At 40.5% G+C, this 17,500-nt stretch overlaps 3 protein-coding genes and 1 long non-coding RNA gene across 12 annotated transcripts in view; 3 read left to right on the top strand and 1 right to left on the bottom strand.

Moving 5' to 3' along the window:
- Positions 1 to 17,500, top strand: part of fbxo9 (F-box protein 9) — an 884,197-nt gene that overhangs the window by 285,902 nt on the left and 580,795 nt on the right. The gene's annotated exons all lie outside the window — the stretch shown is intronic.
- eml4 (EMAP like 4) overlaps positions 1 to 17,500 on the top strand; it is a 127,086-nt gene that overhangs the window by 17,245 nt on the left and 92,341 nt on the right. The gene's annotated exons all lie outside the window — the stretch shown is intronic.
- Positions 1 to 17,500, top strand: part of pkdcca (protein kinase domain containing, cytoplasmic a) — a 259,947-nt gene that overhangs the window by 164,339 nt on the left and 78,108 nt on the right. The window lies entirely within an intron of this gene.
- Positions 8,408 to 15,776, bottom strand: LOC141377100 (uncharacterized). Its single transcript, XR_012389092.1, has 4 exons — positions 14,688 to 15,776; positions 14,463 to 14,639; positions 9,318 to 9,453; positions 8,408 to 9,276 (listed from the first exon to the last, which is right to left on the bottom strand). It is a non-coding gene; the product is annotated as an uncharacterized lncRNA (long non-coding RNA).

The following is a 17,500-nucleotide window of genomic DNA, read 5'->3' as shown; positions in this document are numbered from 1 at the left end:
TAAATATTGCGATATATATATACTTAATATATACTTTTGCACACAATACATACAGTATCACTGTTTTATCTGCTGCACCACTGACTGTAAAATTCTTCCACAAAGAAGTGACGGGAAGCTATGCTAAGGGTAACTAGCTTAGCATATATCTTGCTGTCTGCAAATGACAGTAATTTAATCGTACCATAAAACTCCTATAAGTGCATACAATTCGACACAACTACACAAGCATCGTTTTAACCTTTATAAACGAACGTTAACGTTACTCTGTCAACAGTCTATTGTCTTAATTACCGCGCTAACAGAGCTAACTTGCGTAAACAGAGAGCAACAGATTGCAGACGTCAATAATGCAACGTAATGGAATAATATACCAATCAAACTCCGCTTTAAGTACGCTACAAGTTTATAAACTCTCAGATACAAAAAATTATTTAACAAAAATAGTAATGCAGTAAAGTATTTTTGCTCTGCCAAGCCTTCTCTGTTGCTTTGTGGAGAAGCAGCCTGCGTCAGTTTCCTTTTACCCCGGCCTCACCCCGCCCCCCAACTCCTGAACGTCTGTCTCGCTCACTCTCTCGCTCACTCACTCACTCACGCGGGCATGCACTGCAGTCTCATGAGAAAACGCAGGTTTTTGATATAATGTTTTTCTTGTTCCCGAATACAAATAATTTTTCAAGTATTTATTCGAAAGAAGTATTGGTAAAAACACGCTATTCGTGCTTATCCGAATACCGTATTCGGGTTCGGCTCCACCCATATATATATATATATATATATATATATATATATATATATATATATATAATTAATTTATCTTGTTTTTTGCTTTGCATCGCACCTCCTGCGATGTGACTATTGCGGATGCGCACATCGCGATATCGATGCTGAAACGATGTATCGTGCAGCCCTAGAATAAGTAGATTGCTTTACACATGTGGATCATTGACCGCCGGCGTTATAAGAGCTCATGCTGCAGCATGCTGTCCAGACGCGGAGTTGTGCTCCATTCTGTGTTCAGCCTTAAGCCTTTTTTATACTTCTGCGTCAAGTGATCGGCGTGACCCACGGCACATGCAACGCGCGTAGCTGTGCATTTATACTTCTGAGCGCTGTTTCTGTTGCTTTGCAATAACTCTTCCGAAATGCTAACATAACAACCAGTAGGTGTTTATGTTCCTCTGTGTCGAGTTTCTTCGCTGGTGTTTTGTTTTTTCTGAACGCTTCCTTAATGTAAAAGTGTCTCAAACTCGCTCATTTTAAGGCAGGAACCGTCAGACGTGCAACAACTTTAACCATGAGGTAAACACAAAACAAAACCTTCCATCCAGAGCTCCTTCACGGGACTTCACACTTGTGGAGACGTTTGTAGTCATTTGTAGCTCCGCCCTCTTCTGAAAAGAGCACAATCTCATTTGAATTTAAAGCGACAGTCACCAAAACACCACATTTAGCATCAAATCCCAAAAGGGTGAGTTTCAATGATGTGTAAAACATTATTTTGTGTGGTATTTTGAGCTAAAACTTCACACACACACACACACACACACACACACACACACTCTACGACAATATATCTTGTAAAAAGGGTCATAACATGTCCCCTTTAAACAAAACAGCTTTATCCAGCAGTTATATCCATTAAAATAAGAGTTTGGTCACCGAATATCTTTAGCAATAGAAATATAATGCATTTAAATTCAAAACAGCTATTACAAAATACAAATACAATCTACAGACTTTTGTATGTTCTTTTGTTTTCGTTTGATTTCCTGTTCATTAACATTTTCTTCAATATTTTCCTCTTACGTTAATATGGGTGTACTAATTTTTGGACTGTGATCTTAATGTATTTTTTCAGATGAGTTCCAGATTTGTCTTTGGTACTGACAAAATATTATTATAATGTATCCTATAGAAATCATGGACCTGAAAGAGAGGTCTGTAAGTGGTGTGTTTAATTATACTGAGCGATGTGTGTGAGTGACAGACAGGGGGCGCTGCACACATTTCACACTGCAGGATTTGAGCTTGAGGACAGAATTGACTTTCTCATAATCAAACATAACACTTTTAAGCTTTCACTTGTCACTGCTTGCAGTTAAAGGTGTCTCAAGTAATATTTGCACGTAACAGAAATAACAGGTGTGTAAAATGCATAGTGGCCTAGAACAACATTTTAATAAAAGGGTTAGTTCACCCAAAAACGAAAATGCTGCTATCAATTATTCACCCTCTACTTTTTTCTCACATTCTTTTGTTCTATTGAACTCAAAATAAGATATTTTGAAGAATGTTTGAAACCTGTAACTACTGACATCTATAGTGTTTGTTTTTACTATGGAAGTCGGTGATTAGATTTCCAGAATCCTTCATAGTGTCTGTTTCTCTTCAACAGAATGAAGAAACTCAAAAAGGTTTGAAGCAATTAAAGGATGAGTAAATAACGACAGAATTTTCATTATTTATGAACTATCCTGTTAAGGCCATTTACTGATAATATCGTCCTTTTTGATGCTCTATCTTTGTGACAGGACTCACACAGACACGCATGCACACACAAAGTTTAGCGCAGCTGAGATCTTACATGCATCATAGTAACATTTAAAGAAATCTCAGATGGAAATCTACAGTTTTCCTCAGCATGGAATCTAAATGTACACTGTTTATTTTTGCTAGCGCACTTTGTATGTCTTTAAATGAACAACTAATATGCAAAAAAAAAAAAATAGTGTTTGTTTTGGTAATCTTTAATCAAAATATGACCATGGAACGATGAGGGGATGAGCGCAAAATAAAGAAAATGTTGAACAGATTCAGGAATTTTTCACAGTATTTCCTGTAATATTGTTTCCTCTGGAGATTGTCCTAATTGTTTCATTTCAGCTTAGGGTTGTAACAATATACCGGTATGACGGTCTACCACGATTTGAACGTGCACGATTATCATACCATGAACAATTGCATATCAACGGTTTTAACCCTTAAAGACCGATACAGCCGCCCGCGGCAAAAAATAAGTATTGCTCTTAAATGTTTAATAACTTTTGATCCGCTGATCCGATTCATACAATTCAAAGATTGGCATAAAGAAGAGAATCTCAGCTTTCCAGTGATGTATCACATAACATTCACAGACTTTCAGAGGCTCCGGAATCAGTGCAGTTACGTCATCAAAATTTGACAACGCTGATTTGACAAAGAAACGCTCGTCACTGTGTCTCCGGACAAACCAGACATGATACATTGATGCATTGTCCCTCCTCCATGCCCAGATTGGTTCAAACTCGCTATATCACAACCAATAAGCATAGGTTTCGCTTCTGTTTGTGGACCAACACTGAGCTTTTTGAACAACACGGAATGAGAGATAGGCATACATTTATGCGCGGCTAAATAAAACGCAAAAAAAAAAGTTTTGCATGAAATAATTCTCATACTAAGTACTTTTGCATGCACAGCAGCACAGAAACATGACAAAACAGTGACACAGCAAAGACGAACTGCTGCTCTTGCTGTTTTCAAAAGACGCAAATGAAGGTGCAGCTGTTTGTCTGCATTGCAGACAACCATATCCAAATCCATATCCACAGACGACCATATCCATGCTGGCACATAAAACCTAAGGATGTTCAATATTGAATCTAGTTTCGTTATGTAACTATTTATAGTATAGTAAATATTTATATCTATTTTTTTTACTGAGGATTTGCACCATGTTTATTTGGACTTTGACACATTTTTATTATTTTCTTATTTTTTTATTTGTTCATTGTAAGTGGTGTTGTTTATAGTAACTGAAAATATATTATTTGGAAAAAGTCAAATTTGCTTCACTGTTCTATTATTTTGTAACATTTTTTTTTTCTGTTTAGTTCATTCCCAGACCTTTTGGGCAAATACATTGTCAGTAAAGAAATGCATTTTTTTCAAAAACGTGTTCTTATTCTTTTCAGGGTCTTTGCTATGAGAATTATTATTTAATACCGTATACCGCGAAACCGTCAAACCGTGGTATTGTTTTAGACGATTATCATACCGTAAAAAATTCATACCGTTACAACCCTATTTCAGCTACAATAAAAGTAGTTTATATATGTTTTTAAAATCATTTTAAGATCAATAGTATGATGTTGCGTTCATGCCAGACACGAATGAAGCGTCAAGCGTGAGTGATTTACATGTTAAGTCAATGCAAAGACGCAAATAGACATCCTGCGGCGCGAATGACAAGATTTACGTAAATGAATCATCGCCCGAGTTGGAAAATCGGAACTTCAGTGGGCATTTGTGCCACATTTACCAATCAGGAGCTTTCTCTTGTAGGGCCGTGGTTATGTTATAGTGCCTGTTGTTAGTGTCCCAGGGGAAAATCATCTTGCCGACACTGGACTACAGCTCATCAAACTGGGCTCTGAAAGCTTCCATCATTCAGGTATTTCTGCAGAGAAGAAGCTCGGTGCACCTCTGGATGGATCTAGTTGACTCAGACATGTCTCCAAACGAATTGACACTGTTTTTCAGCCTTCCCAATCTTTTTCTGGCTCTAAAAACATATTATAGGCTTCTGTCTTTCACGTGATGAACGAGCGACCCAAACCCGAAGACTCGAGATGAACGGATCAAATCTTTTTCCGGCTCTAAATGCATATGACTGGCTTCTGTCTTTCTTGTGGTGAACGAACAGCAGTCTAATGCATAAAACACAGTTACCCTCTCAATAAAATCCTTGTTAGCCATTTAGCAATGAAGCTAGAGTCACCGGGCAGACAGAAACCCCGCCTATGACACGAATCCACATCTATTGTGTAGTGAATTTGACCCACGAGTGAAGCAAAGTAAACTCAATGTTCACATGTCTATTTACGTGCAAATAGTACGATGTATTCGCATGTTCTGCTGTTGTGAACACAGCATTAGCGTCCTTAAGCAAAATTTTTTGTGATTGTCTACAGAGCAAAGCACTGTTATACAATGGCTTGCCTAATTACCCTAACTTTAACCTAATTAACCTAGCTACGCCTTTAAATGTCACTTTAAGCTGAATACTAGTATCTTGAAAACTATCTAGTCAAATATTATGTGCTTTCATCATGGCAAAGATATAAGAAATCAGTTATTAGAAATGAGTTATCCGAACTATTATGATTAGAAATGTGTTGAACAAGTCTTCTTTCTGTTAAACAGAAATTGGGGCAAAAATAAACAGGGGGGCTAATAACTCTGACTATAATTGTACATCACCAATAAGCTCTGAAACGGAGTATTGTGAGCATGTGTAGGAATGGTTTTGGATTTGTTTTTTTTTTATTGGAACCGTTTTAAAGCTCTCGTGCCCGTTCGTTCCTGTAAGTAGTACCACACCAGGGTTGGACTGTGCACTTCCCCGGACTTCTCATTTAGATCTTGCCTGAATAGCTCTGAAAAGCTCATGTAAGCACTCCCAGCTAAATGGCAGCAGAGACGGAAAGAGGAGAAACAGATGTAAAATAAGACCAAGTAAATAAGAGAAATATGTGAAGAGAGATTGAAACAAGAAGGTCAGAAACGAGACTGATGGCAATAGAAGCCAGTTTTACATTTGCTGGTTCTGAAGTTTCATCGTTTTGGATTTAGAGTTGAAGACTGAATTATTAGCCCCCCTGTAAAAAAAAAAAAAGGATTATCTCTGAATTACCATGTGGAAAGGAGAAAAGGAGAGTTGTCAGAGCCAGAGAAAGAGGTTACTGACAGCAGTTCTCCAGTCAGACGAGTGTCAGCTTGTCAGTAAGTGTCAGGTTTGCAGTTGAAATTCTCCCGGAGACCTTCAGGGCTCTGCCTGCGTGCTTCTTTTGATGTTACTTCTCGAGCTGGCTTTGATGCCAAAACTCGACACGCACTGATTGACATTGGACTTTACTCTCAAGACCATTTATTCATAGAAGTGTGACTGGGCATGAGCAAAGACCCACATTATCTTGAAATACCTCTATTATGCTCCTACAATGGAATCACATCCAAAGCCAACACTTTAACTTTCTTTTAATATTCATTGCAGAGTCGGCTCTTCTCTCACAGTCTGGGTTCTGGTCTCTCTTAAAACCCAGCTTTCCGTGAATATATTCCACTCTGATTATTCAGAAATCCCTATAGTGAACTCTTATTGGTCAGATGGCCCTTCTCTGTTCTGATTGTTCAGATGACCCTACTACATTTAGATGGCCTTACTTCATTCTTATTGGTCAGATGGCCCTACCTGGATCTAATTGGTCAGATGGCTCTACATGGAATTGGTCAGATGGCTGTACTTTTCTCTTATTGGTCAGATAGCCCTACTTTGCTTTGATTGGATTGATGGTCCTACTCTGCTCTGGTTGGTCGGATGACCTTACCTGAATCTGAATGGTCAGATGGTGGTTCTTATCTTTGATTGGTCAGATGGCCCTACTTTAAACTGATTGGTCTGGTAGTCCTACTCTGCTCTGATGGCCCTATTCTGCTCTCATTGGTCAGATGGAACTACTCCCCTCATTGATCAGACACCCCTACTCTGCAATGAATAGTCAAAAAGCCTTACTCCACACTGATTGGATTGGTCCTACTCTGCTCTAGTTGGTTGGATGACCCTACCCAAATCTGAATGGTCAAATGGCAGTTCTTATCTCTGAATGGTCAGATGGCCCTACCTGGAATTGGTCAGATGGCTGTACTTTTCTCTTATTGGTCAGATGGCCCTACTTTGCTTTGATTGGATTGATGGTCCTACTCTGCTCTGGTTGGTCGGAGGACCTTACCTGAATCTGAACGATCAGATGGTGGTTCTTATCTCTGATTAGTCAGATGGCCCTACATTACATTGATTGGTCTGATAGTCCTACTCTGCTATGATGGCCCTATTCTGCTCTCATTGGTCAGATGGAACTACTCCACTCATTGATCAGACACTGATACTCTGCTGTGAATGGTGAAAGAGCCCTACTCCACATTGATTGGTCTGATTGTCCTACTCTTCTCTGATTGGTCTGATTGTCCTACTGTGCTCTGATGACCCTTCTCTGCCCTGATTGATAATATGGCCCTACTCTGATCTGATTGGTAAGATGGAGCTACTCCAGTCTTACTGGTCAGATGGCTCTACTCCACTCTAAATGGTCTGATTGTACAACTCTGCTCTGACCCTGCTTTGCTCTGATTGTCATATGGCCCTATTCTGTTCTGATTGATCAGATGACCCCACTACATTTAGATGGCCTTACTTCATTAAAATGGGTCAGATGGCCCTACCTAGATCGAATTGGTCAGATGGACTGCTTAGCTCTGATTGGTCATATGGCCCTATTCTGATCTGATTGGTCATATAGAACTACTCTGATCTGATTGGTCAGATTGAACTACTCCACCCTTATTGGTCAGATGCCCCTACTCTGCTGTGAATGGTCAAATACCCCTACTCCAAAATGATTCTTTCAGTTCTACGTTGTAGCAGAACAATGGTAAATATGATCACAGCTTTAAATCAGGTTGGATTTATACTGACCCTTCAGGGTGTAGCTGCTAGATGATTAGTAAGGTGTTCGAAGTGATTTTGAACACAACAGCTTTTTCTTATCAGTCGTAGCCTTGCCTTTTCCAAAGTGGTCCCGTGTGTAACTTTGCCCGGATCAATGTGCAGTCCTCAAATTACTGCACACCCGATCCGTCTACTATTATTCAACTGAAGATATGGCTTTCATTAGTGCAAGCAATATGAACTCAATCCTGTCATCTGTATGCACTGCTTGTGTACAAATACTATGTGTTACTTTGTTTAATGTGTGTTCAAGTATGTACACAGTTATATTGAAGACTGAGTTCTTGTCTGTGAGAAAGAGATGGAGAAACTATTCATCGGTATTGGTTGTACATGTGTATGTTTTTTATTAGCCTCAGTTGTGGTAGTAAATGATTAACCCTCTCATGCACTAGAAACAAGGTTCATTCATCACATTATAAAGTGCCATATTGCTTTCATTTCATGCACTTGACTTTGTTTATACAGCAGCAGGTGAGAGAAGATTTTCACAGGCAAGCAGGCTTAGCAGTGTCTTACTTTATAGGCAATTTTCTCTTGGCTACCACATGGAACTGAACCAACCCAGTCACTCCTCCTTTCAAGCAACACTGATTATAATACTTTGTTTATATGTAAAAGTAGCATTGACATTTGTCCCCATGCAATGTTACACTTTTTCTACGTAGCTAGCAACTTCTTTTTCTGATTAGCATAATTGTGTTTTGGAATTTAATTGATTGATTTAATATATCTACTTCATCCAATCACTTATCAGTTCAGCATTCAAGCATTAGTTTATCCATTTATCTGTCCGTCTACTCATCAATCAATCTATCCATTCACTCACTAACTTACTCATTCACTTCTTTATCCATCCATCTATCTATCCACGCATCCATTCTCCCACTCAACCATTTCCAGGAATTCACTCATCCATCTGTCCAATCATCCACTTATCTGTCCATCCATAAATCCACTCGTCTGTACAAATATCAATCCGTCCATATGTCCATACATCCATCTCTAAATCCAATAATCTGTCCATCTATTTATCGACTGATCCATCCATCCGTCCACCACACCCATACATCCATTTTTCCATCTTACCCATACATACATCAGTACGTTCATCCCACCCATACATCTGTATGGTCATCCCACCCACACATCTGTATGGTCATCCCACCCATACATCCGCACATCCTTCCCACCCAAACATCCGTACATCCTTCCCACCCGTACATCCATTCGTCAATCCCACCCATACATCTGTTTATCCATCCCACCAATACATCCGTACATCCATCCACCCATACATTCATACGTCCATCCCACCCACACATCCGTAGATTCATCCCACCCATACATCCGTACGTTTATCCCACCCATACATCCATAAGTCTATCCCACCCGTACATCCATTTGTCTGTCCATCCCACCCATACATCCATACGTCCATCCTACCCATACATCTGATGTCCATCTACCCATGCATCCATACGTCTGTCCACCCATGCATCCATAAGTCCATCCACCTATTCGTCTATGCATCTATCCACCCATCCATCCGTACGTCCATCCACCCATACATCCGTGTGTTCATCTCACCCAAACATCTGTACGTCCATCTCATCCATACATCTGTCTGTCCATCTTACAAGTACATCTGATGTCCATCCACCCAACCCATGCATCTGTACTTCTGTCCACCCATGCATCCATATGTCCATCCACCTATGCGTCTGTACATCCATCCACCCATACATCCATATGTTCATCCCACCCATACATCCATCCACCCATACATCCATATGTTCATCCCACCCATACATCCATCCACCCATACATCCGTACGTCCATCCCATACATCCATACCACCCATACATACGCATGTCCATTCCACCCATACATCCATTTGTCTGTCCTGCATTACTTCCTGCTTTGCTACTGTTCGGACGTCTTTGCCCACTGCTCCGCTCTTCGCACTCTTGCTTTTATATCTTATACCCTAATTTTAACTTGAGCCTATCAGCACAGTGCTCAAACAACACGGCTTGAAGATCAGCATCGATTCTACAAACTTTCTGGAATATAGCTTTACTAACAAGAAAGGAATTACCGTCTAAACAATCCTCCCGCTACCAGCTATCAGCTGCTTACATTCCGGAGACGGGAAGACACGGCTGTGAAAATGCCTCTGGACCGGATTAATTCAGATTCTTACTGCTGTACAAACTGCCACAAACTTCTACAAAAGATTGCAGTTCTTGAAACGAAGTTGCTTGCGATCCGACCAGAACTTCAGCTTCATTGTGGATTCTCTCAGCACACAGCCGGTGAGTCCCATAAATCTGTTCCTGCTACTGTTTTGAGCACAGAAAAACAGAAAAGAACTGTTGAAAATGAGCATTGGCATAAACAAGGTGCGAGACCAAAGGGTACTCGAGGGGTCAGATCATACGCTGCCGCATTAGCGTCTTCTACCCCAAATACAGCTCGGACTCAAATACAGCTTCAGAACAGATATGAAGTTTTGAGTAATATGGGTGAAGAATCCCCAAATGTAGTCAGACAGAGATCGCATGATTCAGCAACTAATTCTGCATGGAACAGAGGCTCAAGGCCGACTAGACACCGGCATTCTGCTCCGATCACACCGGAGATAAGAACACTAGTAGTAGGAGATTCAATAATGAAGAATTTCAGGAGCAGATCTACAATGACATACTGCTTTCCTCATGCAACAGTTTCTGATGTAAACAAAGAGCTTGAGGAAATTCTGAAAAAGCACAAGTCGGCAAAACGGATTATCATCCATGTGGGGAAGAATGATATTCGGAAAGAACAGTCAGAACTGCTCAAGAAAGATTTCTGTGAGCTCTTGGAAACAGCTGAAAGATTGAAGGTTCAGGCGTTCATAAGTGGACCACTCCCTGCAAGAGGGACAAATATGTTTTCACGGCTTCTTGGTCTAAATGTATGGCTACAGAAAACATGTAACAAGAAAGGACTGAATTTCATCGACAACTTCAATCTCTTCTGGAACCAAAGACAGCTGTTTACATCAGACGGCCTTCATCCAAACAAGCTTGGTGCAAAGGTGCTAAAGGACAATATTTTTTTCTCCCTCAATCATCCATCAGCTGTGTATGCCACTGAACTGAATTGCAAACACACACCTAGCAAATGTCCGGATGACCACAGGACCTCAAATCAGCTCCTGAGTGGACTTGTGGCTGACGAATCACCCAAGGACAGTGATAATGCCACGCAGCCAAAACACCCAATGTTGATAAAGACACTATCAGTTGCCCTCTGCTCATCACAGGCAGACTGTGACGCATCAGAACAGCATCAAGTCTCGTCACTCAAAAATGATCCTCAGGAAAACATATTTCTGCAGACAGAATCTCCAGATGCACAGCCTCTGTCACCGGACACGTTCTCATTGTCACAATGTTCACCACTCTTGGGTTTTTCAAAAAAGATGGAGGAACTGGTGTGTGCTGGAACTAAACTTTCACACTCCTTTGCCGCAAGCCCCCAGTTACCAACCAAAAAGCGGCCTGCTCCACAACCACCTATGAGCCCACCTGGAAGAGCCCTCCGATCACACCGCCAGGGCCCAAACAACAACGCCCCATCTTCAGCTGGTGAACACAAGAGCTCTCTGTGATGTGTGTCGGGGACCTGCTTAGATAACAGTGTCTTTATCAAATGTTTTCAGAACAAGCAGGAACCCAGTGTGTCTGTAGTTTTCTCTAAGCAGATATGTGTTGTGTTAAGTGACAGAAAACCAAAGACTTCATCAGGCCGTTTAGCAAATCATTCAAATCTGGTGTCTATTAAATGTAGATCTGAGACTACTATAGAAAAAACAGCTAAAACTGTTAAGTTAGCGCTTTTAAACATCAGATCACTCAATAATAAGTCACTTTTAGTCAATGATTTTATCAACACAAATTGCCTTGATTTTATGCTTTTAACTGAAACTTGGCTAGATGACAGTTGTAGCGCAGCAGTTCTGAATGAAGCAGCTCCTTTAAACTTTGACTTTTTGAGTGTTTGCAGAGCTAATAGGAGAGGTGGAGGCATCGCTGCCCTGTTTAAAGATGTGTATGAGTGTAAACAAGTGTCATTTGGTGACTATCTGTCTTTTGAATATCTGAGTATAGCACTAAAAGGTGCTCCACGCATCTTACTGATCATTATCTACAGACCTCCAAAATATTCTCCAGCTTTTATTGAGGATTTTACAGAGCTGTTATCAATAGTAACCTCTGAATTTGATTATTTTAGTATTGCTGGGGATTTTAATATTCACATTGATAATCCAGAAATCAATGCTGTAAAAGAACTGATGACTGTTTTTAACACTTTTGATCTGACTCAGCATGTTCAAGGACCCACACACAATCGTGGACACACTCTTGATCTACTTATAACTAAGGGTTTACACATTTCATCAACTGTTGTTAAGGATGTGGCACTATCTGATCATTTCTGTATCTTTTTTGATATATTGATCACTCCAGCTATTAAAGACAGATCTGTCTCTGTCAGAAAGAGATGCATAAATGAGAACACTAGTGAGCAATTTATGAAGGCCATATCGCTAGCACCAAGTATATCTGCAGATTCTGTTGATTCTCTCCTTGATTTGTTTAACTCTAAAATTGAGAATGTCATAAATGACATCGCTCCTGTTAAAGTCAAGAAGATGACTGGCAGGCAAAAGGGATCTTGGACAAGGTCACCGAGAGTACAAATGATGAAAAGACAGTGCAGAAAAGCTGAGCGTATGTGGAGAAAGACGAAACTAGTAGTCCATTATAATATCTATAAAGACAGTCTTCATGCCTTTAATATGGAACTAAACACTGCTAGACAGACTTTCTTTTCAAGCCTTATAAATAGCAACTTAAATAATGCTCGTACACTCTTTGCAACGATAGAGAGACTCACAAACCCCCCCAGTCAGATTCCAAGTGAGCTCCTCTCTGAAAGCAAATGTAATGAGTTTGCTCATTTCTTCACTGATAAGATCAATAATATCAGAAAGGCAATCAGCTCATCCAATCAGCCAAGTTGTGTCGATATCAAACAAGCTCAACCACAACTTAAGAAATCAGACATTATGTCTGATTTCATGGCAATTAACAGCAAAATCTTAGAAGAGACTGTGCAAGTTATGAAAACATCAACCTGCAGTCTTGACACGCTCCCGACATCATTCTTCAAAACGGTGTTTACCTGTTTAGAAATGGATCTTCTAAAAGTGGTAAATGCTTCACTTCTCTCAGGGATTTTTCCAACCTCACTTAAAACTGCAGTTGTTAAACCCCTCTTGAAGAAGAGCAACCTGGATAACACCCTATTGAGCAATTACAGGCCAATCTCAAATCTCCCTTTCATTGGCAAAATCATTGAAAAAGTTGTTTTTAACCAGGTCAACAAGTTCTTAAACTTCAGGGGGTGTTTAGACAATTTTCAATCGGGGTTCAGAGCACATCACAGTACAGAGAGCGCTCTTATAAAGATAATCAATGATATACGCCTAAATACAGATTCAGGTAAAATAACAGTGCTGGTATTGTTGGATCTCAGTGCTGCATTTGACACTGTCGATCACAGCATACTTCTGGATAGGCTGGAAAACTGGGTTGGGCTGTCTGGCACGGTCCTCAAATGGTTTAGATCTTACCTAGAAGGTAGAGGTTACCATGTCAGTATAGGTGACCATAGGTCGAGGTGGACACCCATGACGTGTGGAGTCCCACAAGGCTCGATTCTGGCACCTCTCCTGTTCAACCTTTACATGCTCCCTCTGAGCCAAATAATGAGAAAGAACCAAATCTCCTACCACAGCTATGCTGATGACACTCAGATCTACCTAGCCTTACAGCCTAATGACTACAGCCCCATTGACACCCTCTGCCAATGCATTGATGAAATGAGCAATTGGATGTGCCAAAACTTTCTTCAGTTAAACAAAGAGAAAACTGAAATTATTGTGTTTGGAAACAAAGATGAGGTTCTCAAGGTAAATGCGTACCTTGGCACTAAAGGTCAAATGACAAAAAATAAGGTCAAGAATCTTGGTGTGACTCTGGAGTCAGATCTGAGTTTCAACAGTCATGTCAAAGCAGTCAGTAAATCAGCATACTATCATCTCAAAAACATAGCAAGAATCAGATGCTTTGTTTCTAGTGAAGACTTAGAGAAACTTGTTCATGCTTTTATCAGCAGCAGGGTGGATTACTGTAATGGACTTCTCACTGGTCTTCCTAAAAAGACAGTCAGACAGTTGCAGCTCATCCAGAACGCTGCAGCCAGAATTCTAACCAGAACCAGAAAATCAGAGCACATCACACCTGTCCTCAGGTCTTTACACTGGCTGCCAGTTACATTCAGAATAGATTTTAAAGTATTATTACTGGTCTATAAATCACTAAATGGCCTAGGACCTAAATACATCACAGATATGCTCACTGAATACAGACCTAACAGATCACTCAGATCTTTAGGATCATATAAACTAGAAGTTCCAAGAGTTCAGTCAAAGCAGGGTGAATCGGCTTTTAGCCACTATGCCCCTCGCTGCTGGAATCAGCTTCCAGAAATGATCAGATGTGCTCCAACATTAGGCACATTCAAATCAAGACTGAAAACACATCTGTTTAGCTGTGCCTTTACTGAATGAGCACTGTGCTGCGTCCGACAGATTGCACTATCATGTTTTTCTCTTCTTCTTCATTTTTATATCACATTTTACCTGTTTTTATGTTTTGTTTTGTTTTTATGCATTTTTATTATTTGTTTTTATTTTTATTTTACTTTTATTCTTCTTTATGTAAAGCACTTTGAATTGCCATTGTGTATGAAATGTGCTATATAAATAAACTTGCCTTGCCTTGCCTTGCCTTGCCTTGTCCATCCCATCCATACATCCATCCCACCCATACATCTGTATGTCCATCCCTCCTCTACATCCGTATGTCCATCCCACCCATATATCTATATGTCCATCCTACCCATACATCTGATGTCCATGCACCCACGCATCCATCCGTCTGTCCACTCATGCATCCATTAGTCCATCCACCTATGCGTCCATGCATCTATCCACCCATGCATCTGTACATCCATCCACCCATGCATCCGTATGTTCATCTCACCCAAACATCTGTACGTCCATCTCCACCAGTACATCTGATGTCCATCCAGCTATGCATCCAAACGTCTATCCACCTATGCATCTGTACATCCATCCGCCCATGCATCCATACGTCCATCCACCCATACATAAGTATGTTAATCCCACCTATACATCAGTATGTCTATCCCACCCAAACATCCGTTTATCTATCTCACCCATACATCCATATGTGACATCTATAAAATTTAAAATGCAATTTCTAAAAAGTAAAAGTTATTGTCCTATATGTGTTCCACAGGATGTTTTTGGCCATGATCTCAATGAATTAAACCACGCAGATATTATATACTATGGTAAGCAGCAGTAACATTTGAGACAGGTTGTTTGCATTCTCCTAATATTTACACCCGTCCTCACTCCCCCGCAGTGTAAAAGCTGCACACCTGTGATTTCAGTCAGACAGAGGAGACTGTGAGTGCTACCGTCAGCAGAAAGCAGAGCGAGCTCTCTGGCGCCGTACCACTCATCTGTGGCATGCAGCTCACGCATATGTATGTGTGTGTGTGAGAGAGAGAGAGAGGTTAGCAGCAGAATTGGCGCCAAAACAACACTGAAACTTGTTTAAACTCAACTCTTTCAGGTTTGTCAGGTCTGGATGTTTTTTTTTTTTCCTGCAGCAAGTAATTGCATACAAACGGCAGCTCGGGTTGCATTCAAATGATTTAATGGCATGTTCAGAAACATATTTGTGGGATTTAATGTGTTGTAGGATTGCACACAGCTTTTTTTAAATCTGTACTCTGAGATTGTAGCACAGAATACCACAGAGATCAGTTTATGATGCATGGCAGCGTAACACAAAGGTTTGGCGGCTTTACACGAGACCACTTGGATTACGCTATTAAACATGGGTTGTTCTGCTGGTGTGCATGTCCAGACTGTTTTGGAGAGTACAATTTGCGTGGAATGTCAAAACATCACAGGCTCTATTTGCACGCAAATGTGGTGGTCTTTATGTTTTGGCGCTGCCAACTGCGATCATTTGGTGCCTTGTAAAGCTCAGACAAGCAGTAGGTTTTCATGAAGAAAAAGAAATATGAGAAGGAAAGGTACAGCCAACTTTCCAGTCCACAACAAATCCAGGTAAAATGCAAATGTTGCACAGAGCATCGCGGCTTAGCGCCGTGGTAGTAGTGTTATTTTCGCTAGGCTCTCGTGGCCCTTCAGTACTGCACTGCTCTTCCAGGCTAATTGGAAACAGGGATGCGAGGAATGCTGCCGAAGGGTTCAGCGGTGGGCGGCCAAATCTGCACCCACACACACACTTGACACACACCCATTTGCTTTGGTGCAGTAGGAGGGGGCAGGAATCGTAAATTCACAAAACTCACAAAAAATGTACGCGGACCTGTTTACACTAATACGTCTTAATTTTAAAATGGCATTTTAGAGCGAAAACGATCCACATCCACTCTGGCGTTTCATCTAGCATTTCTAAACCGTTCTCCTTCCACGCTACACCGCTGAAAACACACATCACGTAACCACACCCACAAACACACACACAGACACGCTGCAGCGTATGTGCGCGTCTGAGCTTCAGCAGTCAGTCACAGGCTCACAGCATTAGTACACTGATACAATCTTTTGCTTTCACGCTTGTACTTAGAAATTTTAGTCAAAACCTCAGAGACTGTAGGTTGGTTCCTGTTGGTTGTGCAACTTTTTTACCAACCAAGTGTGTCGACGCCATTATAATGACACTCTGCCTATGCATGCAAGAATCCCGCGGAAAAGGTGATTGACAGATGGTAATTTGTGCGTAGCTTATGTTTATTTATTTATAATTTGCTTATTGGTAAGACGAAGGCCATGCGGGTCAGGTTGTTGACACGTTAGGCTACAAATAATTTATTTGCTATGACTTTTAATAATTAATTCACCGCCGCCTACAGCGACGATGCCATCATCCCTCATGATGTTCCTCATTAGACATCGTACGATGCCAAATTGGTCGACATCGCCCAACCCTATTTCCAACAGAACCTAAAATCAACAAAATATCAACGTCATTTGTTGTCATTATTGGCCATCAAAATAACGTTGTCCTTAGACACTGGCTAGATATTGAGTGTTGGTCACCTGACATCACAATCTAAATCTAACCTGATTTTAACGTTTTATGATGTTTGTGTGCCTGCTGGGCAATAACTAAATGCACTACAGAATGTAACGTTTACAAACATCCACAAATTTTAAAGCACAATACTCGCTACTCACTACTCTTGAATACTTTTGAAAGGTCTACTTTGTACTCATACTTTGGGTAATCTTTACAACAGATACTTTTACTCTACTGCACTACATTTTTAAGCAAGTAATGGTACTTTAACTCGAGTATGATTTTTCAGTACCTCGCTGTTTAGAACCAGTTGTTGAAAAGGCAGAAACCAAATGGTTTTCGTGACAGTTTTATTAATGGCTCTTGAACATCTGCATTCTTGTGTTGATCCAGATCCACAAACCATGCGATGCTCTGCCAGTGTCACGGAGTAAGAGCAGTGCCAGAATAACACAAAGGAATTTTGTCTGCATGCAGCAACAACCCCTACAACACAATTACTGTAGTGAAAATGACTCAGTGAACCACAAGCCAGTCTTATCTGACTCAAAATAAACCAATAATGTAATAGACAAACCTCACAACACAACCCATCTACGTTTAGTTATGACTAATTGGTTATTCTTATAACGTCAAAGAATATGTCGTAAGGTTTATCTTCCTACGTTCTATTAATTACTAATAG

Source organism: Danio rerio, chromosome 13 (genome assembly GCF_049306965.1).
Source record: "Danio rerio strain Tuebingen ecotype United States chromosome 13, GRCz12tu, whole genome shotgun sequence".
NCBI lineage: Eukaryota > Metazoa > Chordata > Actinopteri > Cypriniformes > Danionidae > Danio > Danio rerio.
Note: the sequence above shows the minus strand (reverse complement) of the source record. Positions and strands in the feature narration are given on the sequence as shown.